Source organism: Chlamydotis macqueenii, chromosome 7 (genome assembly GCF_036417535.1).
Source record: "Chlamydotis macqueenii isolate bChlMac1 chromosome 7, bChlMac1.mat, whole genome shotgun sequence".
In the NCBI taxonomy this organism is placed as follows: Eukaryota; Metazoa; Chordata; class Aves; order Otidiformes; family Otididae; genus Chlamydotis; species Chlamydotis macqueenii.
In genome coordinates, this window is record NC_141562.1 from 16,725,485 (window position 1) to 16,739,127 (window position 13,643).

At 43.7% G+C, this 13,643-nt stretch overlaps 1 protein-coding gene across 3 annotated transcripts in view; it reads right to left on the reverse strand.

Annotated features, from left to right (window-relative positions):
- PRKG1 (protein kinase cGMP-dependent 1) overlaps window positions 1-13,643 on the reverse strand; it is a 444,044-nt gene that overhangs the window by 371,314 nt on the left and 59,087 nt on the right. The gene's annotated exons all lie outside the window — the stretch shown is intronic.

Below are 13,643 nucleotides of genomic sequence, written 5' to 3' on the forward strand. Positions count from 1 at the left end.
CCACCCACCGTCGCTGCTGCGGATGCTGCTGCTTCTACGAGGGAAGGGAGGGTAATTTAGGAATAGTCATTTGCTAATCGAATAACGGCCCGCTTTAATTCAATTCGCTGCAGCACACCTTGGAACAGTTCTGTTCTCAGCCTGCCAGACTAGATTTATTTGCAGATTTCTCCTAGAGGTGACTTCATACAAGAAATGCAAATCCAACATACTTTCTTTCTTGTTTAGATACCCTTAGCACTAATGAGATTATTTTGCTGGATTTACAGTGGCATGTTTGCCATTTTTTGCCTTCTACGTAACTGAGTCTTTCAATCTTTATAAACAACTTGAGGAATTCATTCTGGGGACTGATTTCCTGCCCTTCCCGGCGGGTACACACTGCCCCGGTGTTTTGAAAATCCCAGTTCCCCCACCACGAGCTGGCCAAACGGGTCAGCGAGGCAAAGCCCCCTGCCGAAGGACGGAAGCGGAACTTTGTTTTCTATCTCCTTTAAAGGGGGATTTCCTCAGGTTTAGGAAACTACGCGAGGCTTACGGGAGAGCCTCAGAGCTGGAGCACATTGCACTTTGCAAGGCTTCTGCGGGCTCCCAACGCGCTAAGAGCTCTGTAAAACGAGGTTTTGGGGAATAACACCCTAAATAAACCCAGGACAACGTAAACAGGTCACTGACAGGACTATAAGAAAACCTAACGCTGATGTTAATGACAAGCACAGCGCTGAAACAAAATTAAGTTGTTTATGGTATGCTTTTATAAATGATGCTTCTTCCTCCTCCTTATGGAGCTTTAAAAACCACTAATTTGTAATATCAGAGTGAATCCTTACTGATTTCTATTTTTGGATCAGGGCAATTTTAAACTCAGCTATCCCACAGTTTGACGGCTGATCTGCATATCATTGTGAATACGGCGTATAACGAACCTCCAGACAGCGAAACAACGCTTCAGTACATCTCTCTGCACCGCAATACAGCGCAGGATTTACGGAAAATGCCTCCTGAGTGCCAATTCCAACTTGTAGGTGTTGGAAAATTAAAACTATATTATAAAATATAGCATTCTTGTCACTTACTTGGGGTTAACAACGGCCCAGCGAGAGTTTTTAACCCCTAACCTGTTTAGATATTGATCACCCTAAGGAATGTCATTTATCTTACTGTTTAACCCAATAAACTCTTCCTACTTCTTCCTGACTTGGCCTGATTAGCATGGAAAAATCACCTCTGAAAGTCCACATATAAATCTACTGTTCTACTTACTGTGAGAATTTTGTTTTGCTTTGGCATTAAGCTTTCATTCCCTTTTTAGGCTGCATTATCTGGGGACAAAACGTTAAGCGAAGGTTTAATTTACTGATCATCTTACTATGTATGGTAAATAAAAAAGTTAAACAAATTAATTCCTAGAGCATGGAGACGGCCGCTCACCGACAGATGGGACTGTGCCGGTTTATGTCACCCGAGGACCTGGTACCAAGAAACAAATCTAGCAAGAAGTAAGAGCGATAAGCAGCTTCACGTTTCCTTCAAAAAGATTAGTAAGATGGGGTTTTTTTAGGTTTTTGTTGCAGGTGACCCAGTGACAGAGGCTGTTAAGAAAACCAGAAGTGACTGAGGATAGATACTCGGCGCTTGGGTTCCCCAGCCTCCTCTTCAGCACGTTTCCACCAAGAAAACACAGCCCCGCTTACTTCAACAGTTAAATAAAACACGTTTAGCTTGCAAAAGTAAGATGGAAAACAGATTACCATTAAAATGGGAAGCTGCTGGGACACCTCAGCACTCCAATCTTCCCAGCCACCACCAAAAGCACCTAAGGAACCCCCGGGACAAGGAAATAAATTATACTCCCAGCAGCTGTTACGAGCAAGGTTGGTTCTGCAGGGTTAAATACTTTCAGCTAAGCTGGGTCTGTGAGAAAGGCTTGGTTTTTTTCCACGAAGGAAAAGAACGTCCTGGAGATAGCTGACAAACGGTAACAAGCAGGAGCTGCTGCCGAAAAGCAGAAAATAAACTTCCTTTCTTTTGATTCACCACGCATGAGGCTCAGTTGTTCCCTCCAGACGAACATGACCAAGGACACCTCCTTCTTTTCTTATCTTGTACCGAGTGGGAACAAACACATTCCTTGGTTAACAAAAAAAAAAAAAAATCTTCCAGGGATTTAGTTCACTCCAAATTTCAACACAGGAAACCAGTGTTTAAAGGAGATCTCTGGAGACAGTTGTCATTTTAGAGCATGCTGACCACTTGGCTCTAATAAAAGTCTAAGATTTTCTCAGGCACTGTGGGGCATCTACGTACAGATTACTACAAATCTGAACGGATCACTGGAAAACTAACAGGTTTCGGGGCAAAGATCACTTGGTGATCCTTAGGAATACTTTGTCCAGGAATGTCTGTGCTAAAACTCACAAGTCATTCACCATTTTGCACTGTTCTTTATTTCCCACTGAAGATCTATCAGTATCAGAACTTGACTTCACTTTTCCAGTGGAAACGACTGCCACGAGGACATGGCAAAGAACACGACATTTTGGGCTGAAAACCCTGAAAAAGCTCATTTAAGTAAGATTTCACCTCGTTACGAATGAAGTCCTTTTACAAGCTCCTGGACCCCTCCATCCTCCCCCAAGAGCAATGACAGAAAAGAGGTGGAAGCAGAAGAACAACAGGCAACACAAAATATGATTAACTTCAAGAAACCTGTGAAGTTATGCATCATTACCAGAAAAAAAAAAAATAAATCCCACAATCCAGCCAGAAAATAACTTCAAGTTTTGTCCTACTTCAAGATAAGCATTGTATCATTTCAGCAGAGATAAACAGTCTCTGGTGGATCTCTGCTGGAAGGATGCGACTGCGTAACTACAACGGGATTATTGCTTTTTGAGATCTGCATCATCTCAAACCTCGGCTCCTGCTTTTATTTATACCATGAGAAAGCCTACCCAGCGCTATTTCATGTTCCAGTTGTTCCGTAAAATAGCTGCTTCCAGTCAGAAACGAGAGGTTATAAGAGTATTCAGCACAAGGGATGGCAAACATCTTATTTTTATTAGTTTTTCAATCTTAAATATTCAAACTGCATTCAATTATCATCTGTGCCTGGATGGGCTAGGAATAGCAGCTGCCAGGATACATTGTCGTTTCCATTATTTTAGAAGAACACAGTGAAAACATTGATCTGACATTTTAATATCTTAAAGATTTGTTTCCTAAGAGTAAAATTCTCATATTTCCCCAAAACTCACTGGCGAGGCCTAGACAGGAGTTTGAGACCGAAACCAATGTATTCAACCAAAATACAAAAACTTTGCCGAAGAACGCAATCAAAACTTCCCATCTCCCTGGCTTTATTCCCTTATTTCTAACGTACCCTTGACAGGACTTCTCCCTGCCAAAGTTCCTCTCTGCAGAGAGCCCTGGCCATCCGAATCCGTGGGAGTTCTTCCCCACTGGTAAGAGGGGAGAGATGAAATCTCACCTGAATTTCCCCCGGGGCAAAGAGATGTTCAACCAAGGCAAAGTGTTGAAGGCACATGAACACACACAGAAATTTTGCCGTGTGTTTTACCACGAGGAATTGCTGTTGGATTTCCCCGTTTCACCCACCGCTGCAGGAACAGCGGTGACTAAGTCACCACTGGAACCAAACCCAGCACCAACTGGCATCACTGGGGAGCTGGAAGCGGCGGTGTGCGCAGTGCTGTGCCCTTCTGAGAAGCGGCCTTCGGCACCCGGTGACCGCGTTGTACGCGCCGAATATAAACCGGAGATGGGGCTCGAGAGGCAGAGGGTCACCAAGACGGCTCAAAGCAACTTCTTCAGTCTTACAAGGTAGAAGTGACCTGACTTCCCAGTTTAAACAAGAAGCAGGAAACCTTTCCCTCCTTCTCCTCCAACCTGTTTATTTTGAGCTTTTTTTGTACAACCTAGAGCAGTAAGAAAGGGCTCACACGGTTTGGTTATTTTTTTTTTTTGGCAGATCAGTTTTCAAAGTAAACAAGCGATCCGAAGCAAATCAAGCCTAACAAAAGGGAACGCTTTGCCTCTAATCTTCCTTTAATAATCGTTTGGGTTGCTAACACTGCAGTCTCCATCTGCATACAGACTCAGTCGTGTAGCCGGGTATTTTAAAGGGCAGAAACAAAGGTCAAAATCCAGGCGCTTTCATGTTCACTACTATGATGAAAAGTCCTTTTATTTCACATTTCAGTTGTGGGAGTTTGAATAAAAGGGATTCATGGAACAGTGGGGGAGACAAGACATTTGTGCCTCCCTTTTCAGCTGCTATTAATAAAATGAATGAGGCTTTATCTCACCAATTTATTTTGTAAATAAAACCCTCTTAACCACAAAGCAGTCTCTGCATAACTGCTGAGAAATAGAAAAATAAAGAGCACATCAACTATGATCTTATGTGGGGGAAAAAATACACATTCATTATGTTTCCCATACAGCGGGAACTATTGTAAAGAGGTTACACCTATGCATTTTCTTCCCTGAAGAGGGAAGATGAATATTTGGCTGCCCGCTGACCAACCAGGTTGTACAAACGCATTTACAGAACAACAGATCTATGTGATAAACTCTGAATACTCCTCCCAAGCAATGAAGCCTGGAGCTTTTGCTAAATCTGCACCAGCCTAGTTCAGTACTACGCTGCAAAGAGAGCGGGAACTTCAGATTCTGAGATAACGACGAATGAAATGGCAATAGCAGTAAATCACCAGCAAAAGCTGGGCATTTGTTTTGAAAACGAAAATATTCTGAGGTCATCTTGACACGAAAACGTTTACAGCATGGCTTAAGAACTGGCCAGCAGCCCTCTCTCGTCCAAATCTAACGGGGAAGCTTGTGCTGGCAGCCGGGCTGGAGCGAGGAGAGAGACGAGACTGAGCCCTCAGGTGCCGGCAGCATTCCCGGAAAGGCGTCACTCGCTGTGCGGGTCAGAGTCTGGCAACACCTTGAGAAACTTCACGTTGTAGCAGTATTATAGTTATTATTATTGCATTTAAAGTATGAAGAGCTAGTTCTGCAGCTTTAAAAATGATTCTTTTATACAGAAGACATTTCAAACTATCACGAGCACCATCGCTGCCTATAAACACCGCCGCTCCGATCGTTGGAATTTCGTATCCCATTTCATCTCGTGAAGTATGAGAAATGTTTGCTGTCACTAGTAGGAGTAAATAACTACTTGTAGAAGAGTTCATTATTAGAACACCGTACAACTAAAACAACGAGACAATAATGGTGGAGGATTTGCATTTGTATTGTGTTATATACGAAAACAACAGCACGCAACTCTGTTTCTCTTAGAGACAGGCTGCACACCGGGCTGGCTAACACCACGCAGTAAATGCACACAGCACCTGAACATTCAGTTTATCAGATACCGCATGATTGCTTTAAGTTGATAAAAATTTGGCAAAATACAGAGACACACAGCTGTAACAGTGCTCACGCAGGCTGGGCTTCAACCCTGCAAACACAAGACTCCTCCATATGGCAGCCACGCAGAGTCCACACTTTACCTACTTATGTGAAAATACCTAGTGAGAAACACTTGTGGAGTTTCATAACCAATAAATAATCAGTTTTGACTTCTAGAAGAAAAAAAAAAAAAAAAAAAAAAAGAGGGAGAGAAAAATCAAATTTCAATATGAATTGTAGTAACTCCCAGCTGGAATAGCGCCCAACTTCTGTGAAGGACAATGAAGAAATCCCCAAGGATTAACAACCAGGTTTCCGCTCCAACTTTATACTGACGGATTTTGTCACTTTCACAGCTCACAAGAGCCTGGGAAGACGCACAAAGCCCCGGGTTAAATGCTGAAGCAGATTGAAACGAAGACCCAGACTGCTGCAGCGAACCTACCGTTGCTTCTTTGATCCAGTGCATAAATTACGGTGATTTGTCAAGGGCACCAAGTACATGCAAACGTATGTATCAGGTTGTCTTTCTTCATCACGTGCCTGGCCAGGGGCACGGCTGGAATTACGGGCAAGTGATATAAAAGTACAATCACTAAACAACAGCAAAAATAATAAAACTGTTCCCTTAAAGACAAGCATAACCAAGTTTGTTGCAAATACTCAGGCTAGACGTAAAACAGTCTCAAAGCATCAACTAAGGGTTAGAAACAAACCTGATCTTCTCCAAAGGAGGTGGGCTAAACGCCACAGAAATCCTATAGAGATACACCACCCAAAAGGTGAGTGCGTCGTGAAGGGGAAGCTACCAGACACGCTCCGAGATCTCAGCCCTACAGACTCTTCCCCAGGACTTGCGAGATACAGGGGAAGCAGCACCAGATGTGGAAACACGTGCTGACAGCACGGTTTAAGGAACCTGGTTGGTAACGTCCCTTGCTCCTTCAGCCCACGTGCATAAGGAGCTCCAGGAATACTCTTAACGTCACTGCATTGCCCAAGAAACAGTCTTCAAGCTATACAAAAACCCTGCTCCACGAGAGGCCACTTTCCAACAGGTAGCTCCTGAGACGTCTTGCACACCAATGACATGGTATTTCTGCCCTTGACCTCTCCAGCACGTCCTCAGAGTCTGCTCTGCAGTAGGGTGATTTTTGGAATGAAGACATCCATCCTAGAATCTCTTAAAGCCCAGAGAGCCCCAGAAAAAGGTCTTGCCCTGATATCTAGTGGTCCCAGCACTGGACATGGGAGATGTGGGGAGGCATTACACATTTCCCAGAGGAACAACAACCACTAAACCACTTTTTTCCATGGGAAAAAAAAGATAGAAAACCCACAAAGGCTGCAGCACTCCAGGGAGAAGCAGTATCTCTGACCACAGGAAAAAATCCTCCTCCTGCCCAAACTCTGCAACAGCAAGATACAGGAGGAGAAAAAAAAAAAAAAAAAAAAAAAAAAAAAAAAAAAAAAAAAAGCGAGGAGAAGAAACAGACAAAAACATTACACAGAGGAGTGCACAGAAGAAACCGCTGCCACAGTACATTTTCACAAACCTAATGGAAAGTCCTGTGAAAGGTAGTTCTTCAGAGGCGGTGATCTGTTGGCACGCTGCACAGAAAATCCCACTGGGCCATCAAGGTCTAATTGATTCCTTCCTACACAGCACTCCCTACGGACAATGAGTGAACGCTCTCCAACCTCACGAGCCATCCAACACCTATGCAATGAGATGCTATTTTTTGACGTTTGCTTGGGAAGGCAGATCCAAAGCCCTCAAGAAGATAAGTCTTAGAAGCAGAAGTGTTAGAAAAGCGCTGACTGCAATGGATGCAGCTACTGCTACCTCCCCAAGCGTCCTTGGGAGATGAAGGAAGGTGGGAACATACCTCAGAGGACCTAGCTACATTGTCAGGAATATATTTGGAAAGAGCACTCAAAACTCTCTGGTCCTACACCAAAAAGGCAGAAACATCATGGTGTGCCGAAGGACCACCAATCTGGAGGAAGTCCAGCAAGGTTCCTCTTGGGGCATAAGTGACCAAATGCACGTCAAGCAAATCCCTACCTACACGGGCTCAACTCCATCTCTCCGGGAATGATCTCAGAGCACGAGACCGACCCGAAACGCCCTGGCAGATGCAGAGTTCAGCCAGCATCTCTGGATTCAATTGACTCAACCGGAAACTATATTCACTCTTCGCCCCAGAGACTAAACAAATTAAAAACAGACTAAAGAGTTTACAAATTTGTTCCAGCCAGCATCCTTTCACTAGCACTGGGGGAAAAAAAGAAAAATCCAAAAAACAACACAATAAACCCTTCAATACGGTTTTCTTTGAGATGAATCATGATCATCAGTGTTGGTGACTACCAACAAGGAGCTCATGCATTTGGACTTTGCAATGACAACAGCAGCAGGCTGCAATAAAGGGACCTCTTGCAGCACACAGCAATATAAAAATAAACGCCGTGCAGGTCAAGAGACACGATGCGCTCTCTCCACTGAGGTGGCAGTACCACTTCCCCCATTTTGCTATTCTGGACTTGCACTTGGGACCAAAGTCATTCAGCCTACTTAAACCCAAAATCCGTCTCTGTTCTCCATCTCTCTTTCATTTGGAAGAATCCGTCCCACCAAATCCTTTCTCTTGAGAAGAGAAGGAACCGACTCAGAAGACCTGAGGGCTAGAAGAGCAATTAGGTGCCACTAAATCGGCTCCTTCTGAGAGCAGTTCATAAAGAGATAAAAGAGGCATCCAGAGGGAGAATGTCACAGAGACAGACTGAAAGCAGCATTTGTGGGTGATTGCACACAGCATCCAAGAGTCTGCAGCGATCATTGGCCAGTTAGGGGTAAAAAACCACGTAACTGCACAGTCAGGAAAAAGCAAACAGGAGAGAAAGAGGGCGATGCACTCCAGCACACCCTCAGACTGAGAACACGTGTTAGCGCACTGGCCGACAGACTGATGATAACATCTTACGGCGTCACAAAACTTGGGCAAGGGCTGTGATAACCCGCAGGAGGCAGCAAGGTGATGTCTTGAGGGATGCAGACAGTATCAATATACCTGATTTCGTTTTGATTGAGCAAAGATCCCCAGAGACTGAGGAGCTTCTTTGAGGATCTCGCCCATCTGAGACCAGACAGCTCTACTACCTCTGACAGAAGGTCTTCTACAGCTGCTCACACTTCTCTCTGTAGTTCAAATGGATACAGAGACTTTGTTTGTCCTCCCTTATCAACACCAAGCCTGATGTCCTGGCAAATCCTGCAGTTTCTAGGAATACATTCCTTCCCAAGGCATCTCTGACTCCCAAAAAAAAAAAAAAAATCACGTTGCCAGAGGAAGTCACAAATAGATGCTTCATTGCTTTGAAGAAGATACCAAGAATAAAGCAAGAAACAAAATCTCCTGTAAAAATAAAAGATTCATCTCCATGATTAAAGACAAAAATAAAACAAAGTTTAAGAGAGAGAAACTACTAAACCAAGGGCTGGAGGAAGAGTAGGCTGTTTCTCTACATGGATTCTTAAGCTGCTTCTTCCCTTTGCACGCCTACAGAAGTAGGAGCCCACAGGGTACTGATGGAGCTATTTTTCTTCACCCACGTTCTCAAGGTGTGGTGCAGAGGTGCAACCCCAATATTAATCGGTCCTTCTGCAAACAGTCAGGGAGGACGTTACAGCACCCGCTGCCAATACGCACCCACGAGCAACAAAACGCTTAATCCAAGTATTTGAACCAACCTTTCCCCTGTGTTATTTCTTCCATACTTCACGGGAATAGCAACAAACAAAGTGAGGACTCTTTACACCTATTAACATAGTTTCTAAAAAAATTAGAGCAACTGTTTCTAACAGCACAACTGTTATTCACACGAGAGCCTAAAACCTGTACCTTGCCACCTGATTTACCTACAGCTCTGCCGACAGATTTTCCTTTCACGATGCAGCCGGCAAATGTGACATACTGCAGCTGACAGGTTCAGACAGAGAGGGAGCACAAGAGGAAACATTTGCTTTCAGATGTGGGATATCACATTTATCCTCATTAGTGCGAGGTAACACCCACGCATCACTCAAACCTGTCAACACCGGCCAGATCTAGATGCATCTCTCTGAAAGAGACCTTTCCAGCTTTTCACATTTTTAAGCGCTTTCAGAAAATTTTGGAAATGTTATGCCCCAAGAAGGCACAACGACAAAGAAGTCAACGAATGCAAACCTGCAAAACTAGAACACGGAAAATGTTTGGTTTCTTCCTTAAAGAAAACTGGAGGTGGTGGACTAATTTTAGAGGCAGAATATGATTAACCACCAAGAACCTCTTCTGGCTCTAAAAGAAACTTCAATTTTAATATAAACAATCTGTTGAACCGCTCTTAGAGCGATACACTTTCTCAGAAGTAAGGTAGTATTTCTGATAACATTTATTTTATTCAAAATTCTTTTACTGCAGAGTTAAGAGTGCCAGTGTAGACCAGTCAGGTGGATAAGGCACAGCAGCATTTTTCCCTTCGTTGACTCCCGGTCTCATCAGCCTGGAGCAATACTGCTGCCGTAGGTGGTCAGAGCATCCATGCTGAACGCTTCCAGCAACTTCAGCCCCAAATGAATACTTGCTTCTATCACAAATAAGTTCATTTCCACCTTCAAAGCACAGCTCTAAGGGAATTTTTATGTTGATGCTGGAGACCAAGGGCATCTCTTCACCCAACTCAGTTAATATGCAAAAGCCGTGGGGTTTGCCTGCGACTTAATGAACACGGGGAATTAACGGATGTTCCCTGCCCCAAATCATTTCAGAACCTGGTGAGATACCAGTTCCTACCTTACCGCTTCATATAAATCCTTCTTCCTGACAGCCACTCAAGCGGGCACGTGCCGTTTGCCTCAAGAGTCCATTATAACCAGCTCCCTTCCCATAGGGCTTAAGGAGAAACCGTGGAGGGGATAAGAAACGCTCCACTTGCGCAAAACGCCACCAAGGAAACAGGTTGCTGCAGCTGCCCACATCCAACGGCTCTCCACGCCCTCGCTGAGGTCTCTATCCTGAGCAGTCCTTCACAGGCATAGGCCCTGGCTTGCGTTACTATTTAACGATCACACAGATACCTGACAACAGCACCGCTGCTAAGGAACAGAGAAATATTTAAAATGCAAAGAACAGTCTGTAAAGAGCAGAAACCCAACTGAGGTCAGGTAAGGTACAAAGCCATAAGGAGGTCTCTTTCCATCGGGCTCCGACTGCGATCCTACCTTCTCTCCCACCCTGGCACCTATCTAACAGTGCCTTCTGTAGAGCCCGTCGGGTTGTTGTGCCTCTCTGTGGGTTCCTCCTCTTGGAAAAATGAGAAAGAAACATCGGCACCAACCTCATGAATCTTGTTAACTGGACAGTGTTTCCCTGGCTATCTGCATTCAACACCTAAGGCATTTCTAAGGTGGTCTGTGCCACAATCCAGACTCGGTCACCTCAGAGGACTAAACTAAGCAAACAAGCAGGGTGGTGCTACAGAAACGCAGTGGTTTAAGGACTGGGACACAGTGAGGCCAGCAATAGGCCTGAAGCTCTGAAAACAGGTAAGCTGAGGGCCCTTATTCTCCATGAGGTGGAAATCTGGCCAGGAAGACACAGACTACCACTAGACTCAGCCCAGAAGCAAAACTAAAAGGAAAGCAGGCCTAAATTTGGGATTCTGCTTCCTGAGAAGTTTCAGTTTCAGCTCGTGAGAGCTTTGTTTTCTCCCCACAGACCCAGAGCCCAAATTCAACCCAAGCCAGTACTTCCAAAGCTTCAGACCTGGTGGAAACGGCGATCCTCGGGCTTTCACATAGTTTTCTCAAACTCCACTGTATTAACTGAGTTCTCATCTCTGGAGTCTAATCTGTTCATATGAGTGCTGCTCTGGCTCATGAAAACAAAAAGATACAAGGAGGGCAGGAAATCTGATGGAAGACATGGAATAAGCCACAGTGAAGATAAAGTCCGGAGGTCAGCACTCATCATTATCCAGCCTTTTCAAGATCCACCAGGCTCAGCAAGTGTCACATACACTGTGTATTTTAACATCCATGGTAAAGAACCAAAATACTCCAAGGTCATAACTACGAAGGTCTCACCAGGAGTAGTTCTCGTGTCTAGAGGTGAAAATTAAAACAGAGACTACTACTGTATGAAAACGCAGAAAGTAACTGTGAAAATTATGGATGTTTTCAAATCCATCTTAAATTATAATTTAAAATTAGCCTAAGGAAACATCACCAATAGCTAACTCAGACTTCTGGTAAGAGGCTCTATCTAAACGTTGAATCACAAATTATAAACACGCACAGGAGTATGCTTATCAAATGCGCCACATGAGTAATTTTTAGTCATACTCATTGCAGCGTTTATTTGATTTTTGAGAAAATACCTCTCCATAATCCTCAAAGATGGGTTTCTCCAATAGAGTTTTGTAAAGAATAAAGTTTATAGCTGGGGGACAGGGGGGAGATAATAACCGAGAGGAGACAGAATGATAAGCCAAATTGAGCAAGTGAGCCTGCTCTCCTAACCATAATCCACCCCATTTGATAATGTCTCCTTCCATTCCCATTACTTCATCATCACTCATTGCATTATGTCTAAACATAGACTATAAACTCTTCATAATTTTGTTTGTAAAGCATTATGCATATTTACGGAGCTATCTAAATAATCTTAAATTAAGTTACGAGGCCAACCGAAGACTGGGGGAGAGCCAACTCATGCCCTCATACATAGACAGCTGCCAGAAGAGCAAGGATGAGCTGAAATGCCCAAAAACCACAAAAGTTGTCTTTGACATGCAGTTGTTTTAGAAGGCAAGAATCAAAAATGGAGGGACAGAGTTGGACCAACAATTAGAAACATCTGGTCAATTCAACGAACGGACATCAAATAAAGGGTCATCTAAGTAACAGGCCGTGTTCAATACTTCAAAACACGACACGGTACAACACGTCTGCCCATAAATCCCCCCCAGACCTCTCCAAAGAATGGGAGGAAGCTGAGTGGGAGAGAAGTATACACAGATTTTGACACCGTCCTCTTTTATGGTGTTTTTCAAAGGGCACCATTGAATGCAATGTTCCAAACGAGCCGTGCAGCAAAAATACTGCGAGCGTGCCTCTGATGTGGTGGCGTTTTGAGAAGCAAGCACAGATCCGTGCGGTGAGAAACCTCCACATTTTACTATGAAAAAAATTACTATTCAAATACTATTTTAAAGCCGTTTTTTATTAGCAGTAGAACAGATGCCGTACCTCATCAAAGCAGTCTCTGTATTCAAAGGGAGGAGTGAAAACCTAAATCGTTCCATGTAACGCTGGGGGTGGAAACATGTAATTTGGTTTGGCACCTCCCACAACTACCTCATCATGCAAAATGCCATTTGAATACGCAAAATTTAAAAATATTAGAAGCTGAAGGAATTAAACCTCTGCCTTGAGAAAGGACTTAACCTTAAAAGTACAGAACATTAAAGCTGTTTTGGGAAACTAGTGAAGAGCATTCGCAACTATACAGCATTAAGAGTCTGGCAGGAAACCACGTTTAAAGGATGGCTTACTGCCTTGAAAATATTTTTGTTTAAAAGAACAGTTTAAGAAACGGATTTGCATATGTACACATACATATAAACACACAAGTTACACATAATCTGTAGTTTTCCCTTATTTGCTCAAGAAAAACCTCGAGAAACCTCCATTCCCCTCAGATGTTATCTGGCCAAAATGCTTGTGAGTCTACCAGATGGCTCTGGTAAGGAGCAAGAATTTTACAAGCATCTATCCATTTGCGTTCTACCAAATCAAACCGAGAATTCAATCGTTGCATTACTGGAATTAAAGCAGTGACGTCTGCCTCGGAACTCATTATCAGTCACTCTCAGAAGAGGGATGCTGCAGTAGATGGACACAAGGTTTGAGCAATCTTAGTAACTCCTGCAGATAAACACTCAGCTCCTTGAAAAACAAAGCCACATCCATAAAATATGCCCAATTTGGCACGTGAAGAGTTAGAGAACTTGGAAAGAACAAGATACAAAATGCAAATAGCTGACATTTTGGAGAAGCAGGGCACTGGCAACACCAATCCTGCTAAAGGACTTTCAGAAAGCTGACAGCTCCCAAAAACAACAGAATATCCACTGCTCTCACATTCCAGCAGGGA